The following is a 16,876-nucleotide window of genomic DNA, read 5'->3' on the forward strand; positions in this document are numbered from 1 at the left end:
GGACGTTGCAGAGGTAGATAATGGCCATGATGATGGAGGAGATATTCACAGGGAGTGGTACTCGGTCGGTACTGGCCGTGTATAATGTGTGTTAGCGTAGCACCCCCCCCCCCCCCCCCCCCCCAACTCCCAATTTTCTCCCCCCTTTCTCCCCTTGTACCTCCAGCTCTGTAGCTGGAGGTGGAAGGGGAGCACCCATCAAAAGTGTAACACCGACTGGTAATAGTGCTGTTGTGAACACGTTGAAACAAGGTCAGAGAGAGGGACACGGCGGCCCGCGAGCTCGCTAATATTGTGATCATGTGGAAGGATGCGCAGACGGACACACCTGGCCGTCACTCGGTGTGGCTGCGCGCGCACGACTGCTTGCAAACTTTAAGTCTCGAGGCTTTTTTTTCTTCATCTCGCTCTCTCTTATTGCGACGTGCTCTCGCGTGCGCGTGATTCACGCTGGACCTGTTTTTAACGAGCTTCTCGAAGTAAACAGTTCATCAGCTGCAATCAAAATCAAGAGAAAAATAAAAATAAAATAATAGTAATAATTTCGTTTTTAATGACGAGGGAGTCGTAATTGCTCCGGCAATTAACCCACATCACAGTTTGCCAGTTAGGGCAATGGACTCATAATAAATTATGTCACAGACAAAAAAAAACCCTCCGGAGGCTCATGCTGTCGGTGATTGATCTCCAGCAGTGTTGGGGACCGTTTGGGATTCGAAGAATAAGAAAGAACACGGAATGACTGTGTTTAAGCAAATTCTAGTATTTAACCAAACAATCTAGAAACTGCTGTGTGTAATGATGATGTACTAGAACTCCAAATCCTCCTCAGTATTGATTATACAGCTCACTAAGCACATTTGAGTGGTGCCTAACACGCCCTTATTCAGTCACCTGAGCAGGAGGGGTGTGTGAGCACCAGAACTACATGTAAAAAGACAACTTTATTGCTTTCAGGCTTCCACTTCTATTAAAAACATACAGAAGTGTTTACTGTTTGCAAGTTAATACTGTGGCTGTGTGAGGTGGAGCTACTTTAAAAATTCAGCTTGTGCATTCACCAACCAAGGTTCCACTGAGATGAATGCAATGAAACTTATTTAAAAGAAATAAAAAATAAAGCTGTGTAAATGAAATCATCTGAAAAGTTTAAAGGTGAATTGCCTTTTGCTGCAGCTGCTGAGACAAATAAGCAAAATAAGTCACAAAACCAAGTAAATGAGTATATTTTACAAGCTCGTTATGGAGTAAGAGTGTAGCTAAGTTTAGCTGAGGTAATCACTTTTTATCTCTGTTGGTCACTTACTAATCTAAATAATACCGCGTTGGCTTGTCAGAGGAAGTGCAGGTTTTATTGAATCAGTCGATGGAGAAGTTTCTCCACTGCTTGCTCGTTTGGGCTTGGTGTACACCACGAGTGACCTTTAGCCTCAGTGTTTCTTTCTCTTGTTCACACCATCATAAATGCATCCTGTTTTCTGCCGGGTCTAATTTTTTTCAGGTTCGTCTGTGAGCCTGTCCTGCAGTGTGCTGTGCTGCCAGACCGCACTGGTTTATTGTAGTTGATCATTAATCTATTGGAGTTTCCTCAGCACTCACTCTTCAGCCTGCCGGATCACTTTACCACTCTTTCCCTTTGATCCAGCAGACAGTGCCCCACGCTTCACTTAGCAATCATAAATGTCATGAAATTTAATAAGGAAGTCTTTTTAATGACTCGCACCTAGACCTGTCATTAAATAGCCATGCAGGACTAATAACTGAGCCATAAAGGCAATCCGCTGTGAATTAGCAATGGATTTCTGCCAGCATACAAATCTATTGCTTAAATTATCAATAAAATACTCACTGTTGGAATCGTTTTGGAGTAGCACTATATATTATATTTTTTGGATAATTAAACCATCTGTGCTTGTTTCTATTGATTTTTATTCCAGCGCTGTGTGTCATCAATCAGTCGTTCTAATCATTTCAAATACTTTGGGCATTATTTTTATTTTCCTGCGGTGTTCAACAGAGTTGTCTCAAGCCGTTGTTTATTTATTTATTTATTTATTGATTTCAGAAAGACTAAAGATTCTGTCCATGTGTAATGACGATTTATCCAATTACCGCAACTCGTGATACTCTAAAAGCTTCATTGTTTCTAGGCTACCTGTTGATACGTTTTATCAGATAAAAAGGCATAAAAATCTTAAAGAAATTAAATCAAGCTTGACAAGAACAATATTATTTTCTTTCTGTTTTTACTGAAACGACCAGACTTTACACGTAGAATAAGAAATGCTCAGACAGCTGTGATGGAGCTCAGGCTCGAAGGCCAGCCGGTGTGTAACAGCTGATTGAACTGTGAAACTGTGACCCCGGTGTGAAGGCTCAGCTGTGTGAGGTGGTGAAAAGAACAGGCTGTGACTTACTGTTAGTTCCTGAGCGATCCCATCTCTGCGTCTGGAATAATTAATAACTGCAGTGAAGTCTCCTCTGTTGAAACTCGCACTCTGTGGATGCAGGTACCGACCCTGCTGCTGTGGAGCTGCAGGTATTTAATGAACTCAGAACCCTACAAACACCTGTAAGCAACAACTTCAGGTCCAATTAAAGGAGCTGAAGTGAAATCTGGATTGGATTAATGGTGTGCCTCAGTAATAACCTCCTATAGACAGGCCTGTGTGTGCATCGTAGCAGCAGAGCAGTCACAAAACATAAGGAAGTTTAAAACTTCTTTCAGCTGCTCCCTTGTCCACCTAGTCTCAAATCTGGGATCTTTTGGATGTTAGGCAAGCGTGCTACATTCATTTCTGCTGATTTATGTTTATATTTTGAGCCAAAGCATGTATCCTCCATGGCTTATAATAGTGTGATTTGGACATCTGCAATAAAACAAGTGACCATTGTGAGTATGGTTACTGATGATCATGTGCCTGTTATGGTGACCCTCGGGCATTTATGATACCCACATAATGTGGTGTGTGTGTGTGTGCGCATAGACGTGGCACTGGTTCAACATCAAAAAGCATGAATCCACAAATCTTTGCATAGTTTCAGTTAGTTACATTACACTGTGGTAGAAAGTAACTAATTACAGTTTAAACAATTAAAAAAGGTTTATGTAAAAAGAAAAACAATTTTGTAATCTTAACATTTTTAACACAAAAGCTCGCATCCTGTGAAAGTGTCTGACGACTGATGACTGTGGGTAACAAAAGCCTCTCGGGTGGTTTTATTTAAATGACTGTTTGAGGCCAGAGAAGAAAAACGATCAAACATTTTAGACGTAAACAAAGGTTATGGTGGGGAGGAAACAAAATCAAATTTGCGTCACAGAACACACACCTTCTCCCATGAATCATGTGATGACTCATCACTCTTTTCACTTATAACCCTTTCAAAGGAGGATATTCTGTAAAAATAAATAAATAATACTAATAATAATAAAAAATACCTGCCTGTGTATAGAACTGCAAAACAGTAGCTCCACCTTGACCGGCTATAACTGGAAAAACTAGAACTGTGATAATAGCCACAGGGACCGAGTACTTTTACTTTGCATGTGCTACTTATGTGCCTTTTATTTTTTCTATAGAGGCTTTTTATGTCATATGTTTACAATATCCAGTTCTTACTTGCACTGAAGTGTGATTGGACTCGACTAGGAAAGTGTAAACTGTGATACTGCAAAAACAGAAGGCTCAAACACAGTCTCTGAAAAATCCCTGTGTGTATCTTTTTTCTTTTCTTTTGTTTTTGTGGTCCTGACCTTTGTTAATGTCTGTAAATTGAATTTCATTTGAGTGTGACAGTCAAATACTTTGTGTGCCCATATGTGTTTACACTGGCTGCCGTCTGAGTAGTTATACACAGGAGCGCCTTCCAATGACAAGCCAGATTACTGTCACGGTTGCTCGGTTTCATTGGGAGAGGCTTGTTTATGCTCGTTTGCTGTCGTTGTCCTGAAGGAACCCTTTTACCTATATGCTGCGTTAGATTAATCGCGTCTGCTGGACTCTTTTCTACCCCATTAATGCCCATTATTGCAAGCGTTAATATGCGTGGCGCCACCCTTTTACGGTTAGTGCTTAATTTAATAATTAACCCATGTTGGCGTTTTTACGACAGAAGCCCTGCCCTAATCGTTGAATTAATTTTCAGTGCCCCGCCACTCTCTGTGTCCAGTCATTCTGACACTTTTATGCCTGCTATCTGTATGAAATTTTAATGACCCAACAAGGTGAATTGTGTATGTGTTTATCATTAGGCTTAAAATGTTTCTTTTTTATAAAGTTTATAGTTAGGACGGGATCAGGTAACCCTGAACCCTCCCTCGGTTATAGGGACTAGTCCTAGGCTGCTGGGGGCTTCCCATGATGCACTGAGGCTACGTCCACACGTACCCGGGTATTTTTGAAAACGCAGATTTTTCTATGCGTTTGCACCTTTCGTCCACACGTAAACGGCGTTTTCGGTCACTCAAAACGGAGATTTCTAAAAACTCCGGCCAGGGTGGATATTTTCTAAAACTCCGGAAAACGCAGCGTCAAAGATGTGCGCCTTTTTTTGACGTCAGAGTGTGCGCCACGTTATTGTTTCGGTGAAATGAATTTCTACAATACTGTTACTGTTAATTGTACTCTCTGCAGTGTTTAAATGCTTACATATACACACACAGTTACTGTCCCTCCACACATACCACTCGGTTCTGCTTCTATGCCCCAGCTTTGTTTACTTTTTCCCACCGAGGCTTCTAGACTTCTGATTGGCCAACATTTCTACACGGTTAGGAATATAGCGCCACCTGCTGCTTTGGCATGTTCCTAGCAGCGTTTTCCTTCATTTCTGCCTTTACGTGTGGGCGGGATTATTTTTTAAAACGAAAACGGAAAAAATACCCGTGTACGTGTGTTTTGTTTTGCTTTGTTTGTTTGTTTGTTTATGTTTGGTGTTTATACACCAGCCTGCATTTAATCATTAGGTATTACTAATATCTGTGTCTTCTGTCCTGTCTCCCATCCCTCACCCCCAAACTGGCAACACTGCCCCTCACTGTGCCTGGTTTTCCTGGAAGTTTCTTTCTGTTTAAAGGGAGTTTTTCCTTCCCACTGTCACCAAGTGCTTGCTCATAGAGGGTTGTCTGATTGTTGGGGTTTTCGCAGTATCATTGTGTGTTCTTACGATATAAAACACCTTGAGGGGACTGCTGTTGTGATTTGGCGCTACATAAAACAAATTGAATTGAATTGTGTGTAGGCCTTTGGAGTAGCTAACACTTAGATCCACGTTGGACCGTAAGGACCGGGGGTTTGTTTCCTCGTGCGTCTGACCAGCTTTGCTTTTCTTCACGAGAAAAAAACAAAACAAAAAAACCAACAGAACAAAAATCGCCACCCACTCTTCTTACAGTCAGAGTAAAAAGATGAAGTAGTTTGCTGGGTTGGCTCAATAATTGGCCTCCATCTCTGTGCTTTAGGCTCCCCAATACAGTGAAAAGAATCGCAGTGAAACGGACTCAAACGAGCTCTTTTGATTCTGTTTACTGAACCACCGAGCACCGACTAAATCTGCTTTCTGCGCTCTGCTGTAAGGGTAATTGACGTTGAACCAGCGTGCATAATAAAACATTAAGTCTGATGGTTTTAAACTAGAATTTTTATTTTTTTTCGCCAAGTGTTTTGACAAAAGGATATGTCTGTTTACAGTTTCAGGTACATTTGTAATAGCTGCCGGTAGTGCAGCTTGCTATGTCTTCATAAGCCACTCTGACTGGTAGATATTATATGTTCAAAGGAACGAGAAAGCGAGCAAACCAAAACTGTAACTTTGAAGTGACACTCTCACAAATTCTGCCTTTTCAGCTTCTTCATCTTTGAACTCTGCTTGATTTGATCCTTAAAATCAAAGACAATTTTAACATTTGATCTGGAGAAGTGCTGTCGCCGTGGTAAAAGCGGCATCCGATCGTTATTTGGTCCATTTGTTCATCATTGTTAATAAATAGTCCTAAATGGCTTCTTTGACTATATTATGTCCATCTATTAATTTTCTTAACTGCATACTCAAATTGGGGTCACGTATTTGGAGTGAGCTTTTCTTTTTGAAGTAATAATGGATACAAGGATCAGTGTGTGCAACTGTCTGCCTCTATGATTCAATTGGGTGCCTGATTTAAAAAGTTTTTCAACTTGGTTAATTCATAATGTAAGATGTATCTGGCCACCTGTTGGATGTCCAGTATTGACTTTTCTTTTTAGCTCTGCTCTCCCACAGTCCCTTAAAGACATGTCCAGCTAATATTATCAATTGCTCTAGCTAGTGGTTAAATCCTTCATGGTGCGTTCTCATTTGCTGCTCTGGAGGATGCATTTGATTCACTGCTATAAAAATGGTGAAATTAAATGGCACCCAACTAGAATACATACCTGCACGCTGTTCTTGCAGAATGCCGGCCTTGGGTATTGAATCCATCCGCTGCTTCCAATTCCCGTGGATATGATTATGCAGTAAAGGAGCCACAGGTTTCTCTTGGCATTTTCCTTCTTTATTGTTTGCTGAAAAAACCACCCAGTTAGAATTTAGTTGATTTTTAGTAAACCTAAGGTGATCACAGCTTCCATTTTCCAAAAGGAGACCAATAACTAACCTTTTCTGCTTCTTTGTGTTTACTTTCTTTAATCGATTTACCCCTGTAAAGCACTTTGTGACTGTTTCTTGTCTCTAAAAGTGCTTTAAAAATAACTCAAAGTTACTTTACTTACTTTTAAACAGAAAGTGTATGAGTACAGTCTCCAGTGGATGATCGTGCTGTTTTTTCCCCTCCGGTGAACCAATCGATACCAACCTTCTTAGGTTTTACTTCTGTGTCCGAGCGGTATTTCCAAATCAAATCTTCACTCTCCACAAGTGGCTTTTAGAAAATGCAAATTGTCTTCCTGACAAATGATACCTGATTAGTTTTTTAAAGAACAATGCGTCTGATTGGATAAGCCTCTCTTGAAAAGTTGAGGTATTGATTAGCTGATTTTGCACAATGTGACGGCCACTTGACTCGACTTTTCTACAGCAATGGAAATCCTGGCCTGTGACAGGCTTCCTGTAGAGGGTTTCAATTGATGTAATAACTTTGTATTCAGCTCTTGCTGTGTGTGTGCATGTGTGATTCAGCCTCGTTCAGCCTTTCATTACCATTTCTTGCCATTAAATAAGCATGTTGTTTGTAATAAGTAGCAAAGCAGGTGCTCTTATGTCAGGTTCTGATTCTTTCAGATTGCATAACCAAAAATAAAAAATAAAAAAAATACAGTTTTTTAACCTTTCTGGAGCCTCAGTGGAAGGAGAAAAACACACCAGCAGACACTTTGTACAGACAGATAAAATAACAATAGATGAACTATGTTTTTAAGCAGTCAAACATCTGTTAAATTAATAGAAAAATAAAGAGTCTGTTTTTTTTTTAATAAAAGTGTGTCGTGAAAATTGAAATATCTGAAAGAGGCTAGGGAGCAGCAGATATAATTTTTGAGGCTGTGATGAAAGGCAAAATAATTAAAAAAACATTTTAATTGTGTAGTTTGATTCCCAGCTATAGTTTAATTATTTAAATTTACACATAAAGTATGAGCTCATCAGCAGACAAGCTTACTTTAAATATAGCAACTAATTAATTAATTAATTAATTAATTTTTATTTTTATTTTTGGGTGGAGTGGTTCCATAAATAATAATGAAATAAGTATTTACACTACTAGAGATTAGCTTTATGTGAAAACCTGCTGCTGCACTTTTTAAAAACGCACTAGCTAACGTGTTCGTGTGATGACCTTGGTTTGATCTAACAGTTTAGCTTACACTGGTAACACATATACGTATCAGTCAGTTAAAATATAAATGTCTGTTTTGAATGCAGGAGTCTAGTGAGATAGATTTTAGAGTATTCCAATAATCTGTCTGCAAATGACAGTATCTGTGCTTATAGTGTGATCCGTAAGTGTGCATGGTGGAGTTTGCTTAAATTTTCCTAGAAGTGAAGAAACATGTGGGTGGAACAGTTAGCACCGTTTGAGCTTCGGACCTCCCGTTTGGAGCATGCCTGATTTTCCCCCTGCAGTTTTAAAGACATACACATCAGGGTGAGTGTAAAGAGGCTATATCGGTGAACCAGATGCAGACTGATCAGGTGTTGTACTTTTATATTATTTAACCCTTGTGTCACCATTTCATCTGCTGAGTTTCACAAAGGACTGCAGAAGAGATGTGTTTGCTACTAAAAAAACAAATTTGATAACCAGGGAGAAAAGTAGCTGAAAAAGGTGGAAAAACAGATAAAAAAACATCCTCAATCAAACAGATTTGTGTTGTTAGGATTCAGGTGTGTGTTTGGTGCCTTGGTTGTTTGTTTCTCTGTTTTTGCCTTTTCCCCCATGACAGCAGGGACAGAGATGGGGCAAAAAGCAGAGAGGGTACCCCTCACTTTCTGAAGTTTTCAAACTTATGGAGAAGGTGCTTCTCTGGTCTCAGCTCTTTATGGACAATTAAAAGAAAAATGAAGGTCCTGCATGAGCTTAATTTAAAGATGTATTTTTGTGTAGACGAAGCAGAGTTTAACTTTTAACCTTATAAGCCTGCATGTTAATAAAAAACTGCTTTAATACAAAAAAGTCAGGACTTAAAGTGAGCTTTAGATGGGTTTAATCCCCTTTACATCTCCATAACTTAAAGAACCTCAGTTAAACCTCATATCTCACATCCACCACATGGAAGACTGTTGACTCATGGCCATGTCCTTGTTCAGTCTTCATGAGAAATGTCTCTGGACGTATTTTAACAGTCTGGCGTGTTTTGGTCACGATAAGATGACAGGGGTGAGGCTCCGCGCGGTGGTATAGTGGGGAGGAAGGAGGGGGGCGGCAGTAGCCTAACGTCCATCGCTTTTCATTGTGTGTTTTATGTAATGGACCCAAGTTACCTCGCGTACTGCAGTTATTTAGTTTTCTGCATGTTTGTCCGTCATGGGAGAAGAAGAAGGAGGAGAGAGGGGGGGTGGCGGCGAGCGAGGCTGGTCCGTATGGGAACTGGTTCAGATTAACTTTCTGCCAATCGGTGGAAACCCAACCAGGAAGAGCACGCACACATCGCACAGGCAGCGCCACCGAACGTCCCCTCTCTCTTCTCCCCGCTTCACTCCTACCCAGCTCTCCCAGTTACGGAGCTCTGCCATCGCACCAGTCCGACTCCGTCTCTCCTCCCCTCCCCAGCCCTCCCACACCCCCACCCGCTCTCTCTTCCCCGACTATCCGTCCGTTTGTCCGTCCTTCCCCGCAGATTTGTTCGACGGTTCCCGGCTCTGCTGGAGGAAGCGTGGCGGCGAGCCGTAAGTTACCACCTCGATCTTTTTTTTTCAAACACACATGTATTTTTTGGGGAGGGGGTGCTATCTGGCTGTGGATGTTTGAAGTTGTGTTCCGACTGCCCAGCCGTCCAGAGAAGGAGCGCAGAACCCTTTTTTTTAATTATTATTTTTTCGCTTCGTGCACCAGAAGCGACACACGGGGCTGCTGCTACGTGCCATAACCTCACAGCTCTCAGCTAGGACTGGGATCGGGAACAGCCACCGCGTCGCTGATCGGGAATCCGGTCAGAAAATGTGATCAGGAGGGGTGACTGCCCTTTATTTTTGCTTGGTGTGTGTGTTTGTGTGTTCTGGTAGCAACCCCCCCCTCCACTCCCCTCCCTTCCTCAACCCGTATTTAGAGCCTGGCTGGCTACTTCAGATGGGCAGCTACGTCAGACTGTACTGTATCCCATCATACTGTATTCCACGGCCACTGTACATAAATTTATATATATATATATATTAACGCACTTATTACAAATCTATCCAGGCATGCATATCTAGCAATCCGCCCTCGACATCCCTGCCAATGGTGTTAAAGCTCCGACTGTCTCGGAAGAAAGCCAAAACAATAACGCAATGTTTCAGATTCTCTCAGGCTTTTATCTCTTCTTGAAACAAACCCCCCCTCCCCCGTAAACCCCCCCCCCCCCCCCCCGCCCCCATCATGTCAGCGCCTCGTGTTGAACCTGCCCGTCACCACCGGCCCCGACACGGAAAATGTAAAATAAGAAGCTCTCAGTCTGATCCGAGCAGCCACCTTACCCAGCTGGTTATTTATTTTTGATGGGTGCTCTGTGGGGTTTTGTGGCTCTGCCTAAAAGTTTAAGGCAAGAGCATTTTTTTTTAAATAAAAGAGAGAGGTGTAATTACAGGTTTTGATGCAGGCTGATGAGCCCTTTATGAAGGTGTCCAGCACAACTGTGGTAACCAAGTGATCTGCAAGGTGTGTCCTATCTGGTGTTGCCTTATTGGGCGGCTGTAATGCAATGTTTCTTTGACCTTTTTAGTGTCCTTGTTTTGACATGAGCTTTGAGTTGCTCAACCAAAACGGTGATTTCTTTCCCCTGAATTTAAAGAGGCGAGAATTTTGAAGTATTTCATTGCGAAGGTGGCAAAAAGGGGGACTGTTGGAAATGTTTGGAGCGTGAGTTTTAAGAGGAGTGTAATTTTTTTTAAATTTAATTTATCCAAGAGTTCGTTTCAGGGAAAGAAGGGAAGAGTGTTTGAACTTTTCTCCTTTCCAGAGTCCGGTTCTTTCATTTATTGTGCTGCAAAAATATTATTGTGCTCAAGTTAATCACTAACTGGTCTTAAAAGCTTGATTATTTAGCTTTCTTTTTTATTTAGTGCTGTATTTCCTCTGTTATGTTTGTGGTGTGTTTTTTCCAGCAGAAATTTCAGGGCATCCCCCAAAGAAGGTTTAGCTACAGCTAAGGGTGGGAAAAAATTCTCGAACTGAAATAAAACGACTTTTTAACAGTTTTAACAATGGGCAGATTTTCAAGTGGCTGGAAATAGATTTGTGTAACACAGCGTGAACTGCCTTTAGTGCAAAAGAGTCAGTCACACTTTTTCTGGGCCAGAAAAAACAAAGATTTTTCAAAATATTGCAGGATAGTTAAATAGATGGTCACTCAAGGTTTCATTAGTTTTTTCTTTTGCTTTTGCCAAGGTAACGGATACATTTCCTCCACACACACCAATAATAAGCCAAACTGAGCTCAGCTGATTATTAATTTTATGCCTTTGCAAGCTTTTTGGTGTGGACCTGCACAACAGTCCCAGGTTGTCATGTGGCCCCTTGGGGAAAATTAATTGCCCACCTCTGTCTCAGGCCCTTAGGGATAAAAAAGTGATGCTCTGGCTAGCTTTCATAGCGCATGACAGTTACTCTCAAGTGTACACTTGAAAGGCACACTTCAGAGGCTTTTAGCATTGCCACTAACACATAAAATGCCATGTAATCCAGCTATAAATATTATTCATTTATTTACACGTATAGCTAATTTGGATTTTCTATTTTAAACGCCGTAATTACTCCCAGCGCTGCTGAATTCCTGTCTGAGTTGCTCGGCAACATCAAGCCGCGCAGGCTGGGGTTTGTAAGGCTGGACTAGTTGTTATAATCCTGACAAGTTTAAAGATTTTCATGAAGAGATTTTCTTAGATTGCTGTCAGTCTGTAGAACAGAACAGCGAGGCTTTCTGCTGTCCCTTTTACACTTATACAGACTGCCCCCCCCCTCGCAGAAGAGATGTCTCTCTCTTCTTCTCTCACTTCCTCACTTTTACACTCTCAACTTCGGTTGTAGTTCCTCTGCCTGCGGTCTTCTCTCTCTCTCTTTTTTTTTACCCCTCCACAGCTCAGATCCTTAGACTCGAGCTACCGGCCTCACAGCTGTAATTATTATTTAAGTCATTATTAAGGAATTTGACTTGTCAAATAATATACACAGAGAAAAGAAGGTGTTTAGTTAAACTGGTTGCTAAAAGTTAATGTTCCCAGCCAATCAGACTCCTCAGAAATCTGCTCAACATGCTCATGAATACTTTATGGCAAACTGTGAAGCAGCAATAACCCAACATATAAATATCCTCTAATAGTTATTTATTAATGATCTTATACTGTTATTGCTCTTGAAACATTTATTAACTGTTTATGCACAGCTGTATGTATCACAGGAGCTTATTCTAACAGACACTTGTATCTGTTTACAATTGCATCATATTGTTTTAGTAGTATTTAACTATTTAGTCATTGATAGTTTGTGTTTACATTGAGGGTGAAGATGTGTTACTCATACAGATGAGCTCCTTTTTCTGGTCTTTCATCACACTGAGATCCACTTTGATTTTAACCTTGAGTCAGGTTGGTGTGATCTTGTGGCGAGTTATCAGATTTCACGTCGTATTCTGAAAGCTGCTCTCAGCTTTTCACCTGTGATTGGGTTTGTGTTAGGATTAACAAAGTCAGTTGCACTGCTTCGCATTTGTTGCACCGGGAAATTGAGAAGTGAACTTTAATGCTCAGCGTTAACGCGCTTTGCTGTTTGTCGTTTAGGCTTTTGTCTGCTTTGCGTTTAGGAGTCCAACGCATATCTCACACTTATTGACTCGATATCAGTTGTGTAGCCTGATGCTGTTTAATCATCATTACAAAAAAAAGCCATCTGGTTTGCTCTTTTACACCCAGAGTCACAAGAGTCCTGAGAAATCATGCATGTCTCATCATTAAACGAAGAAAAAAAAAGATCCTGGTGTGTTCTCTGTATAATTGCTGAGAGGATCTTATGATCTGTTTCTAACCAATTAGAGATGGAGTGCCGGGTCATTGATCTCCCAGCAGATGTGAAATTACTTCCTGCGGATCACCGGACCTAACTGTGTTTAAAGAACCAAATTGCCACTCTGCCAGAAGGCTGCTGCACAAGATAATATGAAGCAGGTTATTCCTTGCAGCGTCTCCACACCTACAACTCTCAGCAGTGACCCCACATCCGATGGAAAAATTGCAGAATCAGGATAAATGCTTTGCTTTTAATCTGGACTCCGACAGATCGTTCATTCTAACAGGTTTAGTGACACTTAACAATTTTTTTTAATCTTGAAAGCAAATCAAATATATGAAGTAAGTATGAAGTAATAGCACCTCCAAATTTTAGATTTGAAGCAAGGTAACTCCATTAAACCGATTACATCTTGTCTGATAAGCTCAGCCTGAAGTAAAGCAACCTTTGGCACAGCAAAGACTGGGAAGACACGCAAACACAAGACATATCTGAGCTTATCGCGCCCATGGTTTTTAACTTTTATCAAGACATAAAAAGCTCTTTGTGAGGAGTGTAACATGGAAATGTTTTAAACTCCTCTAATGTCACGTTAATCACTGAGTCAGAAAGTTGTCTTCGGTTTCCATTAGCCCTTGAGCTAAAATCGGATTTGATACTGCCAGGATCTCTTGCACACTGGAGCGTTGGACCGCCTTGAGGCTGCGCAAGCCCAGTCAGATCGTGGCCGACAAAATCCAACATGTTAGAAGAATCTTGTCGGGTTTCTACTGTTAGCGAGTCATCTATTGGGATAGACGTTTCTGGCCTCGAACGTTTTCGCACCGCAGAGAAATCTGCATCAACCATCAGGCCTCTCGCTGCACACTCATCTGAACAGATGCCTGTTTGGCTCCATGTAGAATAAACTGGGGAAAACATTAAAAAGCTTAACTCTGATAATACTGCGGGTAACCAATAGAATCATTCTGATCTAAAGCTCATTTGGGGAAATGTTTAAACTTTAAAGCCAGTATCCTCGCACCTTTTAAAGCGAGGAGACCGGAGAGACGAGCAGCAGCTGTAAATATGCGTATCAATCGTCATTAAGGAGGATTTCATTATCCGATTATAACTAATTATGGAAAATATGGCGTAGGACAAGAAGCTCCTGTGGGTTGGGAAAAAGAAAACCTTTATTTGATTAACGAAAAAGAACGCCCAATGATGGAAAACGTCTAATTGTGTCTTGGTTTCTTTTCCTCGCGGTGCAGAATGTGTCTGCGGGGTTATTAAATGGAGATATTGGTCTTTAAAAGTTTAACCCGGCTCATTAGGTGGTACACGATCGCGCATCTTTACCATTTCCCGAACACTAAAAAGGAAAAGTAATGATCTCTGTACGGGCATTATTTTAAAACGCAAACATATACAGTGTGTGAGTCACTCTCTGCTTGTTTGTGTTGTAGTTTTACGCTGAGCGCGGGGAGCGTTTTGCGCAAACACTTTCTGGCTGATGCTAATTAGGTTTAATTGTTAAATGGTGGGCTTTGGGAATCATCTAATATTGTGTTGTATTGCAGATGGAAAGATTCTCTTTCTTTACATAACACGGGCGCTTAGAAAAGTAACGGGAAGCCGGAAACCATCCAATTTAAAACGGCTAAAAGTGTCACATTTAAATGGGCTTCAGTTTATTTGCCTTATTTTTCTCTCACTTGCACTTATTGTGGTCAAAGATTATTTTTTTTTGACATTTTCCTGCCAGACTAAACACTGCAGACTAAACAATCGGCCTTAACAAGCTGCTGCTTGCCTGCTGTGTGTACATGTGGCGATAAGGCAATGAGCACAGTGGATGAATGGCACAGTGCATCGGTTTCTCCAGTGCGACACAAACCCGTCATAATGAGAAGATCCCAGGCGCACGCACAAAAGCTGCAGCTCGCCATATGATCTGATTACAAAACCGTTCAGCTGAATCTATTCATCATTAAGTTTCTTTAAGTATTGAATCAGATGTTGGATTTAAATCTAAGCTGAGGGCTTGTGCTAGATAGTCGGTATCTTTGTTTTGTGTGTGGCTTGTTGACTTCTGCTGGGTTTTCTTCTAGCTTTGTCTCGTCTTAAGTTATGACTGTTGAAAACATTTGAAGTAATCTTTGGTCTCAGTGTCATCCCTGCTACACAGCATAACACTACCTGGTCTGACCACACAATGTGGCAGAACTCAAGGGATGAAATAGATCTCTATGGATCCAGTTAAAGTTTTTTTGGTAAATTTGAATTACTGTTGACAGGGAAGTCCTTTTTATATTGTGAGCTACCTCCCAATATCCACCATGTCACTAGTAACCTATATATTGTTGGGCAAAGGTAGCGTTACGGTAGCACTCGCCCTTTTGTATGGATTTTTTGCCGAAATGGAAAAGCATGTAAAGTACTGTGGAAAAGTCTTGGCCTGCCCTTAAAGAAGACCCAGACTTCCTTGTCATTTTTTTTAAACCTGGCCTTTCGCAAGTTTTTTGTTTGGACATTGACTGTTTCACCACTCATTTTCAGTCCAGTCTTGACTAGGGATGGGTATCGTTTAGGTTTTATCCGATGCCGGTGCCAAACCGGTACTTTTGAAACGGTGCCGGTGCTTAAACGGTGCTCAAACCGGTGCTTAAAGAATGGAGAACACAAAATTGGTCCAAAAACCTCTCATGTTTAGCTGTTTTTTTGTATAAAGATAACAATGTTAGCCTTTTCTGCAGCTATAGGGGATTTATGGTATCACTCTTGGCTGGAAGCAGTGCTTAAACAATGGAAAAAACACAAACTTTGTCCAAAAACCTCTCATGTTTAGCTGTTTTCCACTTTTTCTTTGGTCATTTTAGCCTTTTTGGCCAGGGTGAAGGGAGTATCTGCCATCAAACAAGAAGACAGCCGCATGTAACTATGATGGTGTTTGCTAGTTCACCTTACATGCATTAATGTAATAACGTGGTTAGCCTACTCAATGTAAATTACACACGAACAACATTAAGCGACTCACGCAGAGAAGAACGGCTGCTTCTGCCATCATCATCCTCATCATTTCTGCTACACTGGCAGGGCTACGGCTACACCCGCAGTAGATGCGCTCGGTGTGAGGTCTCGCAGCAAGCTATCAAATACGGCGCATTTCTCGGCTTTTAAAAAAAAAACGCTATGCGTTGCCAGGTGTTTCATTGGATTTGAGGTGTTACCTCCTTTGCACAGTATCAGCTTAAAGCACTTGTTGCAGGCTGCTGAGTTTGCATGTTTTGCTGTGAAGTACAGCCAGACTTTGACCGCTTCGCCTTGGGCATTTTTAATCTGTAGCTCTGCTCTAAAAGAACGTACGTACCTGGACCCGCCTACTATCCTCGGAAACATAAAATGATTGGCTAGAATCTAAAGTGTATCACAGCTCAGGAAAAAATAAAGCACCAAAATGTGCGCTGCTTTTCGGTCTGGTTACTACCGTTTATGTCAGAACCGGTGCCATTATGACACCGGATATGGTCAGGACTAGGTACCCATCCCTAGTCCTGACCATTTTCAGATAAAGTTTTGTTAGCCTCTTAACACTGACCTATGAATCATTCAAGCTTAAAAAAAGGCACCCTAACCCGTGTTGTGTCTACACATAACAACTTGGCAAAGAACCAATTTTAAATTGTACTTTTAGGCACTTTGTTACTAGCCGCCTATTGCAGAAATGCATAATTTGTTCCCAGTAGCTGAAGTGCCAAAGATAACACAGTTTGACAGGCATAAAATTGTATTTTCAAATCAACAAGGTGATTCCCAAAGAGCTATTGGCTAAAAAGTGCACTGTGTTTGAGGAAACTGGACAAGTGGTGGGCAAAATAAAAAGTGGCAAATGTGTCTACAGTAGATGGAGGTCATGCCCTTAAGAAACAGGAAAGAAAGAGCTGACACAGGACCTGAGAGGTGCTTCAGTGGCCCTTCAGTTTATCCCATCTACTGTTCACTGATCAGAAATGATGTCAGTGGCTGTCAAGATGCTGTTCTTAACCCTTTAAAGCTGGTCGGAGCGGGCACGCTCTGTTTTGCGTAACTATTTTTAAATCCCGGTAGCTCTGCAACCACGTGAGCTAGCGCAATAATTTTTTTGCATATGAAACCAGAGGAGTTGTACTTACATCTTATGCCATCAGCTTGTCCTAAGTCACAGTTTCCTTCCACATATAGCTT

The 16,876-nt window shown here is 41.3% G+C and overlaps 1 protein-coding gene across 4 annotated transcripts in view; it reads left to right on the top strand.

Moving 5' to 3' along the window:
* The window catches only part of LOC146501364 (bromo adjacent homology domain-containing 1 protein), a 55,130-nt gene that overhangs the window by 889 nt on the left and 37,365 nt on the right, over positions 1-16,876 (top strand). The window contains exon 1 of one of the 4 annotated variants that reach the window (XM_085131777.1): positions 8,918-9,360. The exons of the other annotated variants lie outside the window; for them this stretch is intronic. The gene's annotated coding sequence lies outside the window, so the exon portion shown is untranslated. Of the gene's footprint in view, positions 1-8,917; positions 9,361-16,876 lie in introns of those variants that run through there. 4 annotated transcript variants of the gene reach the window in all.

The sequence above is a fragment of the Neolamprologus multifasciatus genome, chromosome 15 (genome assembly GCF_963576455.1).
Source record: "Neolamprologus multifasciatus chromosome 15, fNeoMul1.2, whole genome shotgun sequence".
In the NCBI taxonomy this organism is placed as follows: Eukaryota; Metazoa; Chordata; class Actinopteri; order Cichliformes; family Cichlidae; genus Neolamprologus; species Neolamprologus multifasciatus.